At 39.1% G+C, this 18,779-nt stretch overlaps 1 protein-coding gene across 5 annotated transcripts in view; it reads left to right on the forward strand.

Moving 5' to 3' along the window:
* The window catches only part of PLCB4 (phospholipase C beta 4), a 190,076-nt gene that overhangs the window by 10,441 nt on the left and 160,856 nt on the right, over positions 1 to 18,779 (forward strand). For all 5 annotated transcript variants that reach the window (XM_033054226.2, XM_033054225.2, XM_033054228.2 and 2 more), the window contains exon 2: positions 8,680 to 8,739. The gene's annotated coding sequence lies outside the window, so the exon portion shown is untranslated. The remainder of the gene's footprint in view (positions 1 to 8,679; positions 8,740 to 18,779) is intronic.

The following is an 18,779-nucleotide window of genomic DNA, read 5'->3' on the forward strand; positions in this document are numbered from 1 at the left end:
AATAGTGTCAGGACTTGGCAGGGGGATTTGCCATGTATGAGGAAAAAACTGACCTGAGTAGAGCACACTGCACGTGCACAAAATCAGCCCTTCAGAGCTGGAGACTGATGAAATCAGTAGTTTTTGCAGGTGGAATAGTTAATTTGACATCTTAATTTCTGCACTTTACTTGTTCCCTATAGTTTCCACATCCTATGGAGCTCTGTTTATCCCTTCCAAAGCAAAGTGTATGTCCACAAAGTTGGCTCAAGCTTAAGTTCAGATGCCAAAAGCTTTCACTTTTTAAGCATGGAGAGGTACTGATGGAATTTTAGATGACCATGTTGAGACAGATTTAACTTCAAAACTAATTTTTAGCTCCATTTCAGCAGATCAAGGAGTGGCTGTTAGGACACGTTTGATCCTGTAGGAGGAATGGTGATATTCCTGGGTTAGGACAGGTAACTCTTTGTGGCACAGGAGGAGAGGGGCCCAGACAGAAAGCTGTTTGTTGCTTGGTGTTTTGGTAACTCCACCACCTAGTCCCCTTTCCCTCTCCCCCTGTCTTTTGGGTATGGGCATAGCTGGTCACACTTTAAAAATTTGATTTCTTTGTTCTAAAGCAGAACTTGGGTTAAATACTATACAACACCCACCCTCACCCACAGTGTTCTGATTAGGTATTTTTCAATATCTATCTTAAATTTTGTGATAATGCCTGACATCAAGGCTCACTGTCTTGTGAGCCATGAGATCCAGAGCAGATTTCAGCAGTGCACATCAGAACAAGTGCATAGTTCCAGCCCTGAAAGTATGAACTGAAGTACAGCACAATGTAAATGTCACTTCAGGAATGTGAGGTAGGTTTGGTATGATCCCTTAAGGATTCTTTGTTCATGGCCTAAATTGCAAGGTTTCTGGGGCAGGGACTATCCTTGCATTATTTATTTTATGGCATTTATTCCAATGAAGTCTTTATTGTTTTTTATTTAACCTGCTTGATGCCCATTTGCTGATACTTCAGACAAGAGAATACACTGCAATGCAGCATTTTTAATTAGAATATATGTACAAAACTGATACATGCAGATTAAAAAGAAATGGCATCCATGTTGTTCAGTTCAATGTGCTGAAGTACCTAAGGGTATAAAGCAGCTTTCAGACTATTTAATCTCTTTGTATTCCAATTGTTGAGACTTTTTGTAGTGTGGCAAGATGATTTCCTCAAAACCTGCAGCCCATGTGTGTTAGCAACAGGGATCCTGCTGAATTACTTCTTGACCTTGACTTGGAAACCAAAATGTAGCAAATCAGGGACATGGACACACTCTACCAGGACAAACTCCCGGGGGGCAGATTGATGTGTGGAGCAAGGCATTGCTTGCACTGCTCACACTCACATGCCATGCACTATTAGAGGCCATTATCTTTAACACCTTTGTTATGCAACAGATCTAGTTTTGATTTGTAGCCCAGAAAGAACAAAGTTTCAGTTTTAGGAGCACAGTCTGTTACAGGATATTTATCAAGCATTTCTTTGCATATGGACATTGGCAGCAGTCTTGCAGCAGAAATGGCAGTGTGCTTCTTGGTCTTGTTCTAAGTTTGAGGATTCCCTTTGTAAATCTTTTAAGTCAGAACATAACTCAGGAACACCTTTTGTTTTTTTGGTTTTTTTTAATTGCTTTGGCAATGGTATGGACATAGTCTGAATCAGCAAAGCAGGCTTAGAGGGACACTCAAGTGAAAACCATGTGTATGTATAAAGAAGAATTTTCTTTTGCAAATAATCAAAGTAGCTGCAGATATCAGGCCTACCACTAAACATTTTAAAACTAATTTATGGGGGTTGTGTCATTTCTGCTTCCTCCCTCTTCCTTTGTGTTCTGTGAAAGGCACCAAACAGCAAACCCTGAACAAGCTCAACTGCACAGTTGGATGAGAAAACAATTAGAAGGGGCTGGGCAGAAATTGCGATCTTACAAAGCATAGATCTAGAAAGATGTTTCAGTTATGCTAAAAATTATTTACACTCTGCAGTCTTGCGGCTCTCAGTGATCTAACAGTGGTTCTGGAATCCCTCTTTTAGGCGTTGTACATATTTGTTAAAAATGTTCCTTCACCCAAAGAATTTGTTGCACTGGAATAGGAGGAGCCTAGAGCTGAGCACAGTTTTTGGTATATAAGCAACAGAATAGAAGTGTGAAACTTTTCCAGCTACATGTGGTTAAGATCAGCCTAAAAATTCAAGCTGCATGTTTTAATAATTTTTGATCAAGTGGGGGACTTCAAAGATTTTTGACTTCCCTTTAAAGTGTAAATTTTTGCATTGGACAAACCAGCACTGGCTGCCATCAGATGAGATTTGCTTCAGTGCAGCTGGCAGCATCAGGCCCAGGATGTTTGCACAATGAGGCTTTGTAAACCTCCTCTGCAGAACTGCAGTGCTTTGATCTGTTTACTGGACAAATCAAAATTAAACTGATGTCTCCTTTTTAAAATTTTTTTTTTCTTCTTTCTTTTTTTTTTTTCCCTCCTTAGGAGAAACTAGCACTCAGGAAATATGACTGGCCATGTCAGATTTTGCCTCAAGAAATTGCATTAGTTTAAAAAAGAGGCATTGTACTCCCGGCTTAATGTTTAAGCTCAGTGACAAAATGTTAGGGCAGAATAATGCACACCGATAATGCAAATGGTTTTCTTGGGTGGATTTCAACTCCTGTGCTAGTATCTGGGAGAATATGTTTACTTTCTTGCATTGAAATACCACGCTATTTCCATGTCAGTAATGCCACTTTCTGCTGGCTGGTTGGAGCCAGGTACGGCGATAAGAAATCAAAATTGTTTTGAAATGTATCTCTGTTTATTACAGTGTAACTTTTCTTTTATACTTCATATTATCCAGTGACTAAACATGTTTACTTTAAACGGGCTGTGTGTTCCAGGTGGGTAGAAGCGAAACAAAAGTGCATTTGAGCCACTTGTAATTAAATTTCAGCTCTGTATATTTTGTCAAGACAAGAAAAGCTGCTGGCATTTAAACCTTGCAATGGATTATGGAGTGACTGCCAGTCAGATCCTCCTATGGAATTAAAACAAATTGGAAAGCAGAGTGAGAAAGGGGAAGAGAGATTTGTGTGAATTGAATGACTATGGCCTGTGGTTTGCCAGGCTCTTTTGCTTTTGTTGACGATGTCTAGTTATGTAAACTTCTTCCCACCACTTTGTTCTTGAACGCGCAGCAAAGTGGTTTTGTGTGGTGTAACATCTGCTGGCACGAAAGTGGTTGTAAATAAAAAAACTCTTCACTGTGCAGCCCAGTAGGAAGGAAAGAAAGGATGGAAAGGAGCATTCTCTAGAAACACAGATGGCTTTAGTCATTAATAATGTTTTATGAAATAATTTTAAAATTATGATTGCCAAAAAAAGGGGATTGTGTGAAGAAGCTGCATGCATCTATTTGTACATTTGGAAGAGTTTGCTGTTCAGCTTTCCTGAAGGAACATGCCCAATGTGATCAGCCATGTACTCTCCCAAGAGTGATGGCACCAAGAGGTTTCCATAAAATGATGGGCCCATTCTGTGTTATTTTGCACTGTGCAAAATAATCTTGTATTATAGTGTGGTATGTAATTATCTCAGTAAATATTCAGGGGGGGAAATAATGCTGCTTAATCCCTTTCTCTTGCTGTTGTGGAGGATTGGGATAAAAAAGCGTAAATCACAACATACAACGCTAGAGCTGCTGGCCTACATTTTAGAGTGAGATTGGCAAGGAGCAGGCTCCCAGTTTCTGGAACACAGAGTACATCCCAAAAAGAATGATTAAGCTGCAGTAGGATTTATGTGATGATGCTGAGCTTTCCCTGGAGACATCAGATTTTATCTTAGTGATATGAAGTGCTGGCAGCTGCTGGCTTGCTGGCCTGAAAGGAGTATCCATCCTCTTCCCATCTTGTCACCTGCTGCATTGGCTGCTCACTTTCCATGTTGGAGTCTAGGCCTGCTCCTTCCTTTCTGTTCTGTTTGAATTAAAGTGAGGTACCCTTAAACTTTACTCTTGGTTGGAGTGCAGGTTTTTATGATAATAATTAATTTCATTGGCCCAAGCCGAGTGAAAGCATTTACCCATAATTGACCTGAATTCTTTGTAATGCTGTAAATGAAGTCTTGGGTTGTTAATGCTTTCATCAGCAGTGAGTAATTTCATAGATTGAAAACCTCTTAAACTGCAGCATGATGATTTTGGTTCGAGAATTACTATAGGTGACTAAAATTGAGTACATCTCCCCCCCCAAAAAAAAAACAAAACCAAAAAACTTTCCTAAACCATAGGTAAAATTCCCTGCAGGAGGTGCAGAATAGTATATAATTACATCCAAGACACACTGAAATCTCAGAGTCAAATTGCAGATTGTGTTTCTTGGTGCTATTACATTTGCATACTGATAAGAGTTTGTAGTTAAGTGTTGTATACTGCACAAGTGCTGCTGTTGTTTATTGCTTGGCTTAAATTAGGTGGGGTTTATCATATAAATATAACTCATTCTCTGTAGAAAAAGATCTAAAAGGTTTTATTATCTACACATCATTTTGGAGGGTGTACTTTATTATCAATTGATATGCTTTTCATGAAGTGGAATCTCTGGGCTCCAAGTACTTGACATCTCTGTGGAAATCGTCTGCCTGTTTCAGGAGGGCAGTGTCCTGAATCTTGCTCAGCAAACATCAGGGGTGATTTTATCTTTCAATTTAGTTATATGCACATTGATCCCACGTCAGGAACTCTCTTGATTCAGAATTTCATGGCTGGAGGCAGATTTAGGACTTAAGGGTGGGTTGTGTGTGGTAGTAGTAGGGGGCTATGTGCTCTCTTTGATTAATAAAATTCTGACTTAATGAAGCTGAATGCAACAGCCCTTGGTAGAATTCGGTGGTTTATGAAAGTGATTTCCATCATGGTATTCCTATGACCATTAATTGTGTTTAACTGTGTGGCTTCTTTTGTCTGCTTTGGGAGTCACACTGTCAAGTTTTTATTTACTTAGGATATAGGGCCATCTGTGCCTGTAGCCAGTGCCATCCAGGTCAGAATCAGTGCAGAAAAGGTGCAGAGCTATCTGGTAGCTGAAGATGCTGCTGATTCTGTGGGTGAGTACACAAAATGTTCCAGAAAGATATGCCAGAGGCTCAAATTATGTAATGCCTCGAGCAGGAAGCCACTGAATTATGTGTGGAGTGTGTCAGCAGCAACAGACTGATGTCCCTGGCAGGGCTCCTCTCCAGGAAGGAGCTGGGCTTTCTCAGAAGCCTCACAGGAGAGTGAGAGATGTGGCAGCGAGGCCCTTGCTGGAACAGCCTGGCCTGTGGAAGGCAGGAGCTGGTGGGAGGCAGAGTGCTGACACCACATCACTCAGTGTGGTTTCCTGCCCCCAAGTGCAAGAATGACAGGGAATTTTTCAGGTTTTCCTTTTGCCTTGTGTGTTTGCCTCTTCTGTTGCTTTGTTTTTTTTCCTCCTTACTCCTAGACCCTGAAAAAAAAATACAAAGAAAGGACAGACCTTTTTAGAAACTACACACCCAGATTAGGAATATACAGGCAATTCATGTCTGAAAAATGTTAACAGTTGTGTGTCTAAAATTAACTAATGGGCTATGGTCGAAGTTCCTTTTTGGCACAAAATAAGTGAAGGTTTGGTAGGTAATGATCATTTCAGTATATTGACAGACTAAAATTGTCATGTTTAAATTAATACTCTAATGGTCTTTTCTAAATTGGGTACTTGTACTTTGCTTCTAATTAGAATGAGGCAAAAGGTCCTTATTGGAATTCTAAAGTTATACTCTGGGTAGTTGAAGGAGGTGATTATCTTAACCAAGTGTCCATCAATGGGAAAGTCATAGACTTGCAGAAGTATATTCCTGTCAGGTCATTCACTCATTTCAGAATGACAGGTGAAAAAGAACCTTGAATGATGGATCCCTGAAGATGAAAAATTGTTTTCTGCTTGAAAATAAAAATAAAAGTAAAAAAAATCTATTGACAAGCCCAGAGTCTTGAGGAAGGTCATCCATCCTTTTGGATGATTATTATGATTCAGCTGGGTCCTTTGCAAAAGTATGTGCTCTCCTGGTAGGTTAATAGAGGGTTAAGTCATGAAGAGAGGGGAAACCCTTGGGGTGTATTTGAAGTGACAGGAAAGGCCAGGTGACAAGTGAAGAAACATGTTGTGCTTTACTGAACAGTAGTGAAGAAATGTGTGTTGTGGCCAGAATGGACACATCAGAATTTGATGCCTCTACACCTGCCTAGGTGTTCAGGTGCAGCTGAAATCCTGTGATTCAGGATTCAGGTGTTCAGGAAGCAAGGGGCATCAAATCGAAAATCCTTTACAAAAAAAAACCCAGGCATCAAGGTACTTAAGACCAGCTTATTTGCTTAAAAAAAAAAAAAAAAAATTTCTTTCTTTCAAGCATGAGGAAAATGAACATTGTATTTTAGCCTTTACACCCAGCTCTGGAATGAAGGGCAAACCTGAGGCTGCAGCTACTGTCCATTCCTCCATCAGTTGTCCTGTTACTGGGAATTACAAACTGCTCAGTGTTTCTGTGAGTGAGACTTCACTCTGGCTCTAAGAGTTTCCCTCAAAGAATTTACAGTCTTGCTGAAAGGGCCACTGGAGATTTTGGACACAAACAAGCTTCTGAAGAAATACTTAACTGGTGAAAAGAGATTTTTGGTATTTGCATAACTAAAAAGAAACTGATTTTCTTCATTAAATTTATGAGATTGTATTCATGTGTTTACATGGAACATGAGAAATTTCAGGGCCCAGTGGCAATTCTGCCCAGAAAGCTGTAGATGATTAAAACCAGTTGGGAAGCAGGTTCTGTTTCTGGTATGTGCATTAGGGATGGTGGGATGCTCCTGATTCCAGTGGAGCTGGGCTGGATCCCACACTGATGTAACCCTGTTGAAATCCGACCGCAATCTGCAAGGGAACAAAAATGTCTGAGGTGTATCTGTCCTTGCAGACTAACAGAGTAATTATTGTGCTTGAAAATATCCTTGTCATGTCTTTGTCTTCCTAGCACAGAAGGACAGGGAGTTTATTTCAGCATGAAATTGGCTCTAGTTGATCCAGAAGTAAGTGTAAGGATGCTTTTGTGTGAAGCTGTGAAGTCCTGGAGACCCAGTGATAGCTTGTCATGTAATTATGAGCTGCTGAGGTCAGTCTGAAAGTGCACCAGCAATATGAAAGAATTTGAGGCATTCAAAAATAATTATAAAAAAGCCCCCCCCCAAAACCTGAAATCACTGTGTAGTCTCTTAGTAGAAGAGCGTGCTGTCAATATTTAATGAGAACAAAGTATGCAGCCGTCATCCTCTCAGCATTGCTATTTATGATTTGGAATGACTTCTGTTTTAATAGATGTTTTTGGCAACTTTGGGAAGATTCAACAGAGGAGGAAACTATTTAACTGCCCTCATTGCTGTAATTGTGATTGCTGTGGTTCTCAGTCCCTCTGGTCTCATTCTCAGGGTGTTTTATGTACCATGAGTTCTCAAAGCAAATGCTAGACCCACAACATGCTCCGGCTTCCCTTGGCTGAGACACTTGTTTTCTACAATCTGTTTCTAATATTGAGATTTTTTTATTTCTTTCTTTTTTCCTTCTTCTCATAAAACTTAAACCTCATAAAACTGAAGAGTATCAGGTCAAATTTAATTCTGCATATGCACCTAGTGCTTATTGAGATGTTCTCAACTTTAGGCTCCAATTTATTTTTTCTATAAAGGAAGAAAGACAAATCTTGATGGAAGAGAGAGAACTAGAGCTTCTGATCCAGTGTGCAGGAGCTCTTGATAGAAATTAATTTGAAAAAGCAACAGTGAATTTCATGTTATTTTCAATAATGCTGGAGATGCTTTTTTAAAAAATAAAATATTGTCTCTTACAAAACATGTATTTCTAATCTGAATTTGGATTTGATTTCATTTTTGGGCACTCTTGTAATTTTCATTCCTGTTTGTGTAAACCTGCTGCTTTGCTTGCTGAGGGGCTGTTGTGCTCATGTCCATTTTAAGGTCTTACAGGTGGAAATCAATCGGGTTTGTGCATTTGAAGAAAAAAAAAAGAGGGGTAAAAAGTAACACCACAAAAGCAGCCCTGCCCACTGGTACTGCTCAGAGGTACAGAAGTGTTGGATGGCCCTTCCTCTCCAAAGATGGGGAAAGACAAAAGTGGAGGCTTTCATCCTTCTAAAAGTGTTGGCAAAAGCTATGGAGGAAATATATTCTAGCACTAATAACAATTGCATAATTTACATTTTACCCAAAGCTGATAGAGAGACCAGGTTATACGCCTCAAAATACTTTCTTTTCCCTGCACCTGACACACTGTTCCATCCTTGGTCTCCATTGTGTTGCTGTCTAGTTTTAAATACTTGGAAGAATGGGTACTATGTGTTTGTGTGACCTGCAGCTATGATGCTTCTGCTTAAATAATTTCAAAATAAAATGCACTTCAAACAAAAACTCACTGAGCACTCAGTATTTGTTTACTATAGTGTAAATATTCTGATCCATAAGGAGAAATTGTTTCTGGGGGAAAAAGAAGGTCTTGAAGTAGTTTACTGTGATTTAATTAGGTAATTAAATATGAATATGCACAATTAAGCCTTTTTTTTTTTTTTAAGGGAAAGGAAGACATCTTCTACAATGTGAATTTCTACGGAACAATTTCTGATTTTCAAAAGGTATGCATTTTCTGTTCTTTTAACATTTTAATTCTGTTTTTTACTAGATTATCTACTTCATGTTTAAAATATGATTTATCATTGCAATACTGCACTGTTTGTATCATTAGAATGAAAAATGCGTTCTGAAAAAGCACTAGTTGGGGTTCATGAGAGAAGTTAGGTCATAACTGCAAATTCAGAGGATGCTGTGCTCTCCTGAAACCAGATACCCTGGCATTAAGGAAGTGTCTATGTGTGAGCTTGATCAGACACAGGCAGATGAGGGTATTCAAAGTTCTCAGAGGCCTTATCTGTTTGAAGTCTAACATCCTGGAAAGTATGGATGAGAAGAAATTGTTCTTTTGTGTGTCCCCTCTCAGGCCCAATAAACTCCAGTGATAATCATTCTTAAATGGCTGCAAAGTCAATTTGAGTTCCAGAGTCTCTGTGTTCCAGCAGATTCTTCACACCTTGTATTTGTGGAGAACAAGTTTTTTATTTTTTTTTAAGTACTCAGGGATGGGTCACTTGCATACCAATTTATGTTCTCTTCCTTGGCAGAGTAAAGTTTTATCCATCCCACGGCATAAAGGATTCTTACCCTATAGGCTTCTGCTGTGTGAAAACTACTTTTCCTCTAGAAGCACCAAGCTCAAAATTCCAATTGCTTTAGCAATCCCAGCCTTGAGCAGGCTCAAAAAGTTGTTGTGGCAAATGTTAGTTTCTGGCTAATCCTGACTGAGACCTCAAGACTTAGTTGAGTTCTTTGATTCCTGTCCTGCTGCATAGGTACAGAGCAGGGCACAGACTCCATGCACTACTCTTCTTATTGAAATTTTTGGAAGTGATAATGATGAGAAGGTGCATTTGCTTTTTGTTGTTCATCTGAAACCACACCTAAATTCATATGAGAATTCTCCAGTGTCATCTGAAACTAGATCATCTGAGAAATCTCAGATGAGGATTCCAGTTGCTGCTGGATCCTTTCTAAAGGGATCTTTAGTAGGAAAATTTCATTGCAGAAAAAGTCATTGACATCAAAGGATGTGGTTGTGGTGTTTATCTAGAAGTGTAGAATTAGAAGTAGTGGTATACAAGTTGTACCTGTCCTACCTGGGCATTAGTGATTTAAACAGACTTGATTTCCTTGTTTTTCACTCCCAGATTGTTGGTTTATCCATGTGGTGTGTGCCATAAGCATTTGGGAATCTGTTGCACTGTGACCTGGTGTTCTGTCACAGTTGGTTTGTTTATTTGTAACTGATAAAAATAATTCTTCTGTGGGCACAAGTACAGTTTTAAATAATTAAAAAAGAAAAAAATAAGCCTGCATTGCCCAGAAATAGCTTTCTTGGAAAGTAGAAACTTCTGTAAATATCTTTGTAGAGCAACGGTCTGAAAATACAGATTAGGCTGACTTCTTATCCAGGTGCAACAGCAGAAATCTTACTAGTAAGAGACTTAGAACGAATTCCCATTAATGGCAGAACTGTTGGTTCATTTGTTAAAATTGATTGAGGAATAGGAGATGGATGAGTTTAGCTAGAGTGTCAGTTACATTTGATGCTTTGAAAATAAGAGTAAATATTAGAGAGAAAAGCCCCTTTGGAGATAGTGAAGGAAGTTAGAGATGTTGCTTTTCATTTTCCACTGGATCCTCTCTTTAACCATTTGAACATAGCATGAAGAAGGATATGCCACAGGCTTTATACACCATCCTGAAAGCCAAAGACCTCAAAAACTTTGTGAAAAAAGGAACAGCAAATTTCAGAACTTCTGAATTTTTGCATCAAGTACAGTAATTTCATGATTATATGCCGCACCATTTTGACTAAAATTTTGGTCTGAACCCAAAGTGCGGCTTATAATCAGGTGCAGCTTGTATATGGACAAAGAACAAAAAGTTGCTCTTTTAGTTTGGAGGACAGGTGTCTGCTGAGAAAGGCAGGAGCCTCTCTTTGAAATAGAGAATGTAAACCCCCTCCCTCCAAATTATTATAATTTTGAAATCAAGGGGCTTTCAGGCAAAAATATGGGAATTAGGAATAACAGTTCTTTTCTAGGGAAATTAAAATAGAAATACAGTACTATAAAGAAACAAACCCCAAACCCTGACAAAGTCAGAGTACAACCTGACACCCTGTCAGGCAGGGTGTTGGTAGCAGTCCCATTAAATGGTGGCTGCGTCCTCCTGCAGTGACAGATGTGATTCAGTTGAAGCAGTGCTCCTGTAGAAGGTGCAGTTTCCCTCCAGAGGTCCAGTGGTGATGTGGAGAAATCCGGTTTTCCTCTGGAGTCCAGTGGAGAAAGGGGCTCCCTCAGTGTCCAAAACCTCTGTTTTTATCTTGGTAAGAAATGTTGGGCTCTTCCCTCTGGCTGGAGCAACTCCCAATGGGATGCAGTAATTTTCAGTCACACAGTGGGACTCAATGGGCCATTAGCAGAAAATGACTGGCTGGAGGAAGGATGGGTTGTGAAAAGATAAAGAACAATGCCCCGCCTGGTTTCAATGGATGGCCCATTAGCAGAATATCTGCTGTTGAGATAAGGATCACTGCCCCCACCCTCAACAGATGGTGATAGAATAGATACCTTTTATCACATTCTGTGTTGTAACGTGTGCGGCTTATGTATGGACAAAGAATGAAAAGTTGCTGGCACCCAGAAGTGTGGCTTATACTCAGTGCGGCTTATAATCGTGAAATTACTGTAAATACGAAAAGAACTTAGCTCAATAGGAAAACAGAAGTAGCCCCAGGCAGTCATAATTTGTACAGCCAGGTTTAGGGTCTGTGAACAGCAGGCTGCAGTTAGTATTTAGTTGCATTGAGGATGCCTGGGAGAGGTTTTCTGGGTAGAAGCCTGTTACAATATCATGTTGTTAAAGATTAAATGGGGCCATTCTGTGCTCTCCTGTGCTTCATTACAGTGTGATTCCAGGCAGTGTTTCTTCAGGAGATGAGGTCAGGCAGTGCATCCTTAAAGGTTTATTCTGTTTACATAGTGGTGGGTGGGAGGACAGGGCTGTGCAAATGGGAGATGGTGCCTTTATCATAACACATCATTTACCTGTAATCATGTTCCCCTTAGGAGAGCATTAGTCATGTTATTGAATAATCAGGAGCTGCAGGAACTTTGACCCCTCTCCTAGTCTGAAAGAGGTTGAGCTGAAGAGAAAACTAGCCAAAGCAAGTTCTTCAAATAAACAAGGGTTTCCAACACTGTTGAAAGGAAGGAGGGCTGAATCCCTGTTCAAGTTTGTAGTGTAAAACTGGGCATGATGTTCACTGGGCAATCCTGATTGGAATAATAATTTAAAACAATGTTCTGTTCATCACAACTCATTGATTTTATTCATCAACACTTCATAGCTGATTTTTATGGGGGTAAAATAAGATATGTGTGGTATAATAGTAAAATTGCAGACATTTTTTGTGAAGGACAGAGTCTGAATATTTGGTATGTGCATTTTTTATTAAATTACCTGTGCTCTTGTGGGTATTTGTGTGTCACTGTATCTCTGAGCTGGGGAGCTAAGAGAGCATTCCTTGGCCAAACCTTGATGAAGTTCCTTCTGTATAATCTGCCTGCTGCAATCACAGAAATATTTTGCACTTGTTTTTCTTGTGCCTGGCTGGAACTTTCACACCTACTGAGCATAATTTAGGATGTGTTTTAGTCCCAAAGTACTTGCTGCCTGGTCATTATAAGGGGCATGGTAACTGGTCCCAAATGGAAATAACGCTTCATAGAGGAAATAATAAAGAAAAGTTGCTCTTGTTGTTAGGGACCAAAGCCATTTGCTCAGATTGCTGTTGTCAAAATAAAGGGGTTTTCACTCTTAGCTTTAGGCAGTGGCTCCACTGGCTATCTTCTTCCTGTCCCTGAAAACTCAGAAATTAACATATTTTGTGGAGGTATTTTCTACCTGAGCTGGATTTTGCATCCATTTTAGCCATGAAACCCCCAACTGTTCTCTTAATCAGGTCTATTGAATCCTACAGCCTTTCTAATTCTTTATCCATGTTATCTCTGTCTTCTGGAAATTGAGTTCTTTTAGGTCTGAAAACTTATCTGCTGTTCATAAGCAACATGCATAGCTTACTAAGGTGGGATATACACTGAGTTTCCCTTCAGATGGCCAATGTTTGCTTTATAATAAAGTTCTCTTATTCTTAGCACATTTCTAGTTCAGGAATGCTTAAAATAGCTTTGGTCATTAAAACTTGGAGTAAACAGTATAAAACAAAAATAGAGAGGCAGAAGAAAAATAAATGAAGCTTACTGCATCCAGATGAAGTATTGTTTTCCAAATATTCCCTGCTGCTTTGTGATCGTGTTGTTGTCTTCGTGCTCTCCTTTGGAAGATTGTTCTGTTTAATTACAGCAAAATGCAGCATTGTGCAGACATTTATGTGGGAGAGGTGAGCATGGAAGGGGCAGAAAATGCATGTAGTGGCAAAGGTCTCAGCCTGAGAAAGGTTGTTGGTTTAGAGAGGAGGCAGAGCTCTGGGAGCTAAAAAGCAAGTGATAACAAAAGCATACTGATAAGTTATGGCAGTTGTGACTGTCTTGGTTGTCAGATCTCTGTAGTTTCATGTGCATTTAAATTGGCACTTGTGATAAAGAAAATAGAGGCTGAGTGAGAATGGAGACTAATTTTGTGCCACTGGATGCTAGTTCACACCAAAAGAGGAGTGAATCAGGGACTGAGCTGACCCAAAAGTAGACCTGAGAAATAACATTCTAAAAGGTCATTTCTGATCTGGAGAATGCTCCAGGGAGATCTTATTGCCACCCTTTCAATATTTAAGAGGGTCTTAAAAATGAAGTCACTTTTTAGTGGGGTCTTATGACAAGAAAAGGGGTAATGGCTTTGAGCTGAAACTGGGTATATTTAGGTGAGACATAAGGAAGGAGTTTTTTGCAATGAGAATGGTGAAAAACTGGAACAGGTTTCCCAGTTAGATTGTGGGTGCCCCATCCCTGGAAATATTCAATGTTAGGGTGGGTTGGTCTCTGAGCAACCTGGCTGGTTGAAGATGTCCCTGCTCATTGCAGGAATAGATGACATTTAAAGGCTCTTTCCAACTAAAAGTATTCCATAATTCTGTGATTTTTAAAAAAAAAATCTGAGTCAGTATTAATTTTTTCTGCCAGAGCAAAAGTTAATGGTGAAAAAATGAATGAGTGGTGGACTTTTGGAGAGGATTCCAAAGTTTACCAGACTGCTGCCTCAGATTGGTCTGTGGTAGGTCTGTCTGAAATCATCAGACATTCTAATGCAGAAAAAGGGAGGAAACAAACCTTGGCTCCTGTAAATTTTAGTTGTTTATGATAAGAGTTTTCTTAGGCTGAGGAAGGTTGTTTTCTTTGTCTGTACATTTCTTTTAGTGATTGCCTTGTAAAACTGTCCCCTGAAGGATTTATCGCCATTCCCTAGGAAGGAAAGATTATTTGCAGTTTTTTGAAAAGATTATGTAAAGAACTAAGTTATAGTGTTGTTTTATTCAAAATTTCTATTTCTTCAATGCCTGAAGTTAAACCTTCTTCTTTAAAAATGTGTGAAGCCCTGATATTGTATCCAAAAGTGCAGAGTGTGAGAAGAACAGGTCAGAAAACAACACAATGTGGCACCATTTTGTATTGTTTGGCCTCAATAAAACCTGAAGGAAGCGAGGTTTTTGCAAACCATTTTGTTCTGTGCAGGTTCTCTAAGACATATTGGGGTTCTTTATGGCTTTCCCTCTTCCCCTTTTTTTCTTTTTTCTGGTTGTTTTCTTAGTAGATTGTATTGGATCCAGGAGCAAAGCAGAGCACAAGAGTCTGCTGTAGTTATCCAGCAGGAGTGTGGCTGGAAATGGAGAGAGTGGAGTAGAAGGGAGTGGAGGAAAGAAATTCTTCCATTTCTTGTTTCTCAGCCTACTCAAAGCTGGAGGGCACTGGTGGCAGAGATGGTGAGTGACATTCCCATGTGCCCAAGAGATACCACTGCAGATAGATCAGTGGGGTTTTTGCCACTGACTTCAACTGAGGCCAATTATGAGAGAAAGGGAGAGTGAAAAAATAAGCAGGATGATCTGAAAAGTATGGGGAGAGCTGCTAGATAAAGGAAGAAAGGTAGCAAAAGTGGGAAATTTCATAATAAAACTGTCAGATACAGGAAATACCTACGTGGTGGGAAAGAAAGCAAGAGGTCATGCACAGCTGAGTTTGGACAAAATGTTTTATTCATTTCTGACTCTCTTCTCCTGTTGAAACTATCTGCCAAGACCTACTATTGATACAGCAAGATTACTGGCCTGTTGGATGCTCTCTTTTAAACTGATGTGTCTTCTTATGTCACATGAATAGTGCATTCATCTTTAACCCTTACTGTTTTCTGGCAAAGCCAAAAAAGAAAATTACTAAATTATTGCCAAAAAATGCATTGTATTTTGAAAGGATTTTTCTTCCAGTATTTTCAACTATTTTAAACTGCAAAATTATGGAAATTTTCAGAGAGATGTTTGTTGTAACTGCTTTTGGGGTCTGATATGGAGGAGCAATGTTTGGTTGAATGTAAAAAAAATTAAAACTGTAAACAGATGCTAATCAAAGACAAAACTTTTCAGTATCTTCTGACTTTCCCAGAGCTTGCTTTTGTTCTACTGTTCATATCTTATCTGTTGTAATTTTGCTCTTAAAGGGAGTGTTGCAGTAGAGAACAGGGTGTGTGTGTGTGTTTGTGTGTGTGTTGCTCCACTGCAGCTGCTTACCCAAACAAATCCCTTTTGATCACAGTACCTGTAAAAACTGCAGGCTGAGAAGGGGGCACGTGCTCTTCCACATCAGAATGACTTCTTGGAGGCAATGGAAATACCTGTGGCAAGTCAAATTGACATTCAAAACTTCATTCCCAGTTGTGGTTATGATGATTTCCTCTTTTTCTGTGTACATATTTGGGATCTACTAAGTGTAAATTTTCCAAGCTTGACAGGTTGCATAAGGCAGAAAAGTAGGAAATAACTCCCAAAAGAACTGCTGCCAGATCTCTGAAGCATGTATTGAGCTGTTTGATGTGAAACACAATGTGTAAGAGGTGCTGTGCCAAGTTTTGAAAGGTACAGTATGTGGAGTGATGAGACTGCTGTCTAGTTATTTTCTGTACCCAAAGGGGAAAGACAGACAAAGAGGAAATGTTATTTATTGCTCAATGACACACATGCTGCTTTTCAGTTGTTTATATTTTAGCTGTTGTTTATTCCTCCAAAATTAATAAGACTTGTTAAACATTAGAATGAGAAGTAGCAAGCAAACCTACTTAGATTTCATACCTGCCCTTTTTGCTCTTTGATCTGTACCAGAGTGGGAATTTGGATTGTAAAGGTGATCATGATGAGATCTCATGCAGTCTGGGTTAGCAGCTGGAGGACATCTCTGGAGCTACTGTAGGTACTGCAAGTATTTCTTGTGTGGATGTAAAACTACTTTTTCAAGATCTGCAGCACCCTTTTTTGGGCATTTTTACATTTCTGTACACTTGGAAGACTTTGACTTTGGTTTGCAGGGAGTGTTTTTATAAATGACCTGATGATCAGATTGCTCCCTTATAAAGGAGGCAGCACTTCACTTAGCTCATTATATCAGATGATCACATAAGTGTATCCAGCTCCTGGTTATGAGCATTTGGTCGTAAAAGTCTGTCTACAAGTCTTTTGGGTCTGTCTTCCTGAGAGCTAGTAGGATTCCTTTTTTCTCTGCAGACCTTTATGGTCAAGGATGTAGTAAGACCTTTATGTCAAGGATGTAGTAAGCAACTAGCTAGATATTCTGAAAAATCCAACAACAAACTTCTGTGGTTTAAAATTATTTTTCTTTTGACCCTTTCCTACATGTCTTAATTTAACAATTTATTGCGTGGATTTTATAGAATCTTTTTTTTCTTTTGAAGTTGTATTTAAACACAGTTGTTGAACTGGGAAGTTTGTCCTTTTAAAATGTTAAGCAGTTTGAGGCCATTTCCAGGTGCATCTTTTGAAGGAAATCGGAGACTTTCCTCTGTTCATCACTGATGTATCAGCATGGAGGCTCTTCTGTTGTCACATATAATCTGGAATCAGTTTTTTCATTATGAATACTCCTCTGTGTTAATTTGCACTGAATTTGCTGTGAAAGTGATGGTATATTGGTGGGAGGGCGGTTGTCATGTCCTCTGCCCAGTGTTTTCAGTAGTTTTGGCTTGGCTGTGCTTTCCCTGTCCCTTCTTTTCCTGGCAGTTCACACGAGCTGGCAGCAGGTGACACAGGACAGCAGGTGACATGAGAGCAGGAGATGATGCCATTGAAGCACTGCCTGTTGTACTTGTGGATGCAGAAGGTGCTGAAGTCAATATTATAAACCCATACCCCAAGCTCTTTGACAGTTTACTGCTTATCTTTGCTGTGCTTTTTTAATTCTATTTTTTTAAAGAATTGTTTCCAGAACATGAGGTTTGTTTTCTTATCTTGAGTATTTTTGCTAGCAATTGGTGTGACTTGATATAAACAAAGTGAATTCAAGTCAAGTGTTAAATGTTAAAACAGCTTCCCACATGTATTGGTTTACTGCCAGGGAAAGAAATACAGCAGAAATGCTGAATTTAACCACTAATCAAACATTTATTATTGTTGAAAGAATGACCTGACAAGGATAGAGCTGGAGTTGTTGTATTTCATGGAAGGGGAAAGCTTTATTAATATTTGAAGAATGGCTTTAATTAGTCTGACTGTTGGTAGGTGTGTTCATTTTCTCAATGTACATCTGATATAGCATTTTTCACCAACTTATAATTGGCAGTTTCCCATAGGAAATAATCATTATTGGTATTATAAAAGCACTTTGTATCTATCACATTTGGGAAATGAAAGTTTTGCAAAGGTCAGAATAAAGTGTGCCCCCAATTATGCTAATAACTCATACCACAAATGATCCACCAGAAGGTTTAATAGCTTGGTAGTCCTCTTTAGATTTTCTGAGAACAGGAAGAATTAATATTACATTTTGACACTTTACAGAAGGGTGAAAAAAGTTATCTTCCTTCTCTCTAGCTTTGGAAGTTTGTACCTGAATTCTCTTAGTTCCTTGAGAATCTTGAATGTTGGGTGGGTTTCAGTTAGGATTTTTTTGAGTTTTTATTAAGAACTGCTTTAAAAGCATTTGTTCCTCTTCACAATGTAGTTGGGTTTTTTTTTTTTAATAATCCTATGGATGCATGGTACATACCATATTTTGACTTTTGGAGTTGTCTGTAAGTTTTATTTGGAATTTGACAATAATTCTAATAGACTGATTCTTTTGCTAGATTGCTGAGGAGTATTGCATGTCTGCACTCAACACCAAATACTGGAGTGACTAAACCATCCAGAGGTTTTCCAAACATTGCAAAAAATCTTCAGGATATAATTAGTTAGAAATTATTGGATACTGGGTTTTCTTACTTGTGTAACATATCCATCATGGAGGTTTCCTTAGAGCCAGGAGTCTATTTTGCTAGAAATGGCTTTTTGTGCTGGTCATTTTGAGGCTAAAACATTACTAAAAGGCTAGATGGAATGATTTACTCCTGAGAGTGATTATCCTAATACATCCACAGTTCCTGTGCATCTCTTGAGTTGTTAAAGAACCCATTAGGAGAGCAGTCTGAAAGCTAACATTTGCAAATGTCTGCAAATTGAATTATGAATGTCTCTGGTAAACAAAATGTTTGCTGCACTGTGTTAGCTCCACTTCGAGGCCTGGCTCTACCAGGTAGGCGGGGTTTGTAAGATACTTTGGGAAGATATAAAAGGCAATGAAGATAAAAGCTCAGATTCACTCATCTCACAGGGTTTTTTAACTGTAGAAACATTTTTCATTGCACTCCTCACTTGAAACTATTGTCCCTTTTCCAGTGAAGTGTTATCTGTAAGCTTTGCTTAAACAGAGATGCAGATGGTTTATTACTCCTTTTAGAGAAGCTGTAAATGGGGAATATTGACAAGGCTGGCGCTGAAATAAGAGGCTGTTAGAAATTTGCTTACCCTGATTTCGTGGGCTGC

This window comes from Catharus ustulatus, chromosome 3 (genome assembly GCF_009819885.2).
Source record: "Catharus ustulatus isolate bCatUst1 chromosome 3, bCatUst1.pri.v2, whole genome shotgun sequence".
Classification (NCBI taxonomy): Eukaryota; Metazoa; Chordata; class Aves; order Passeriformes; family Turdidae; genus Catharus; species Catharus ustulatus.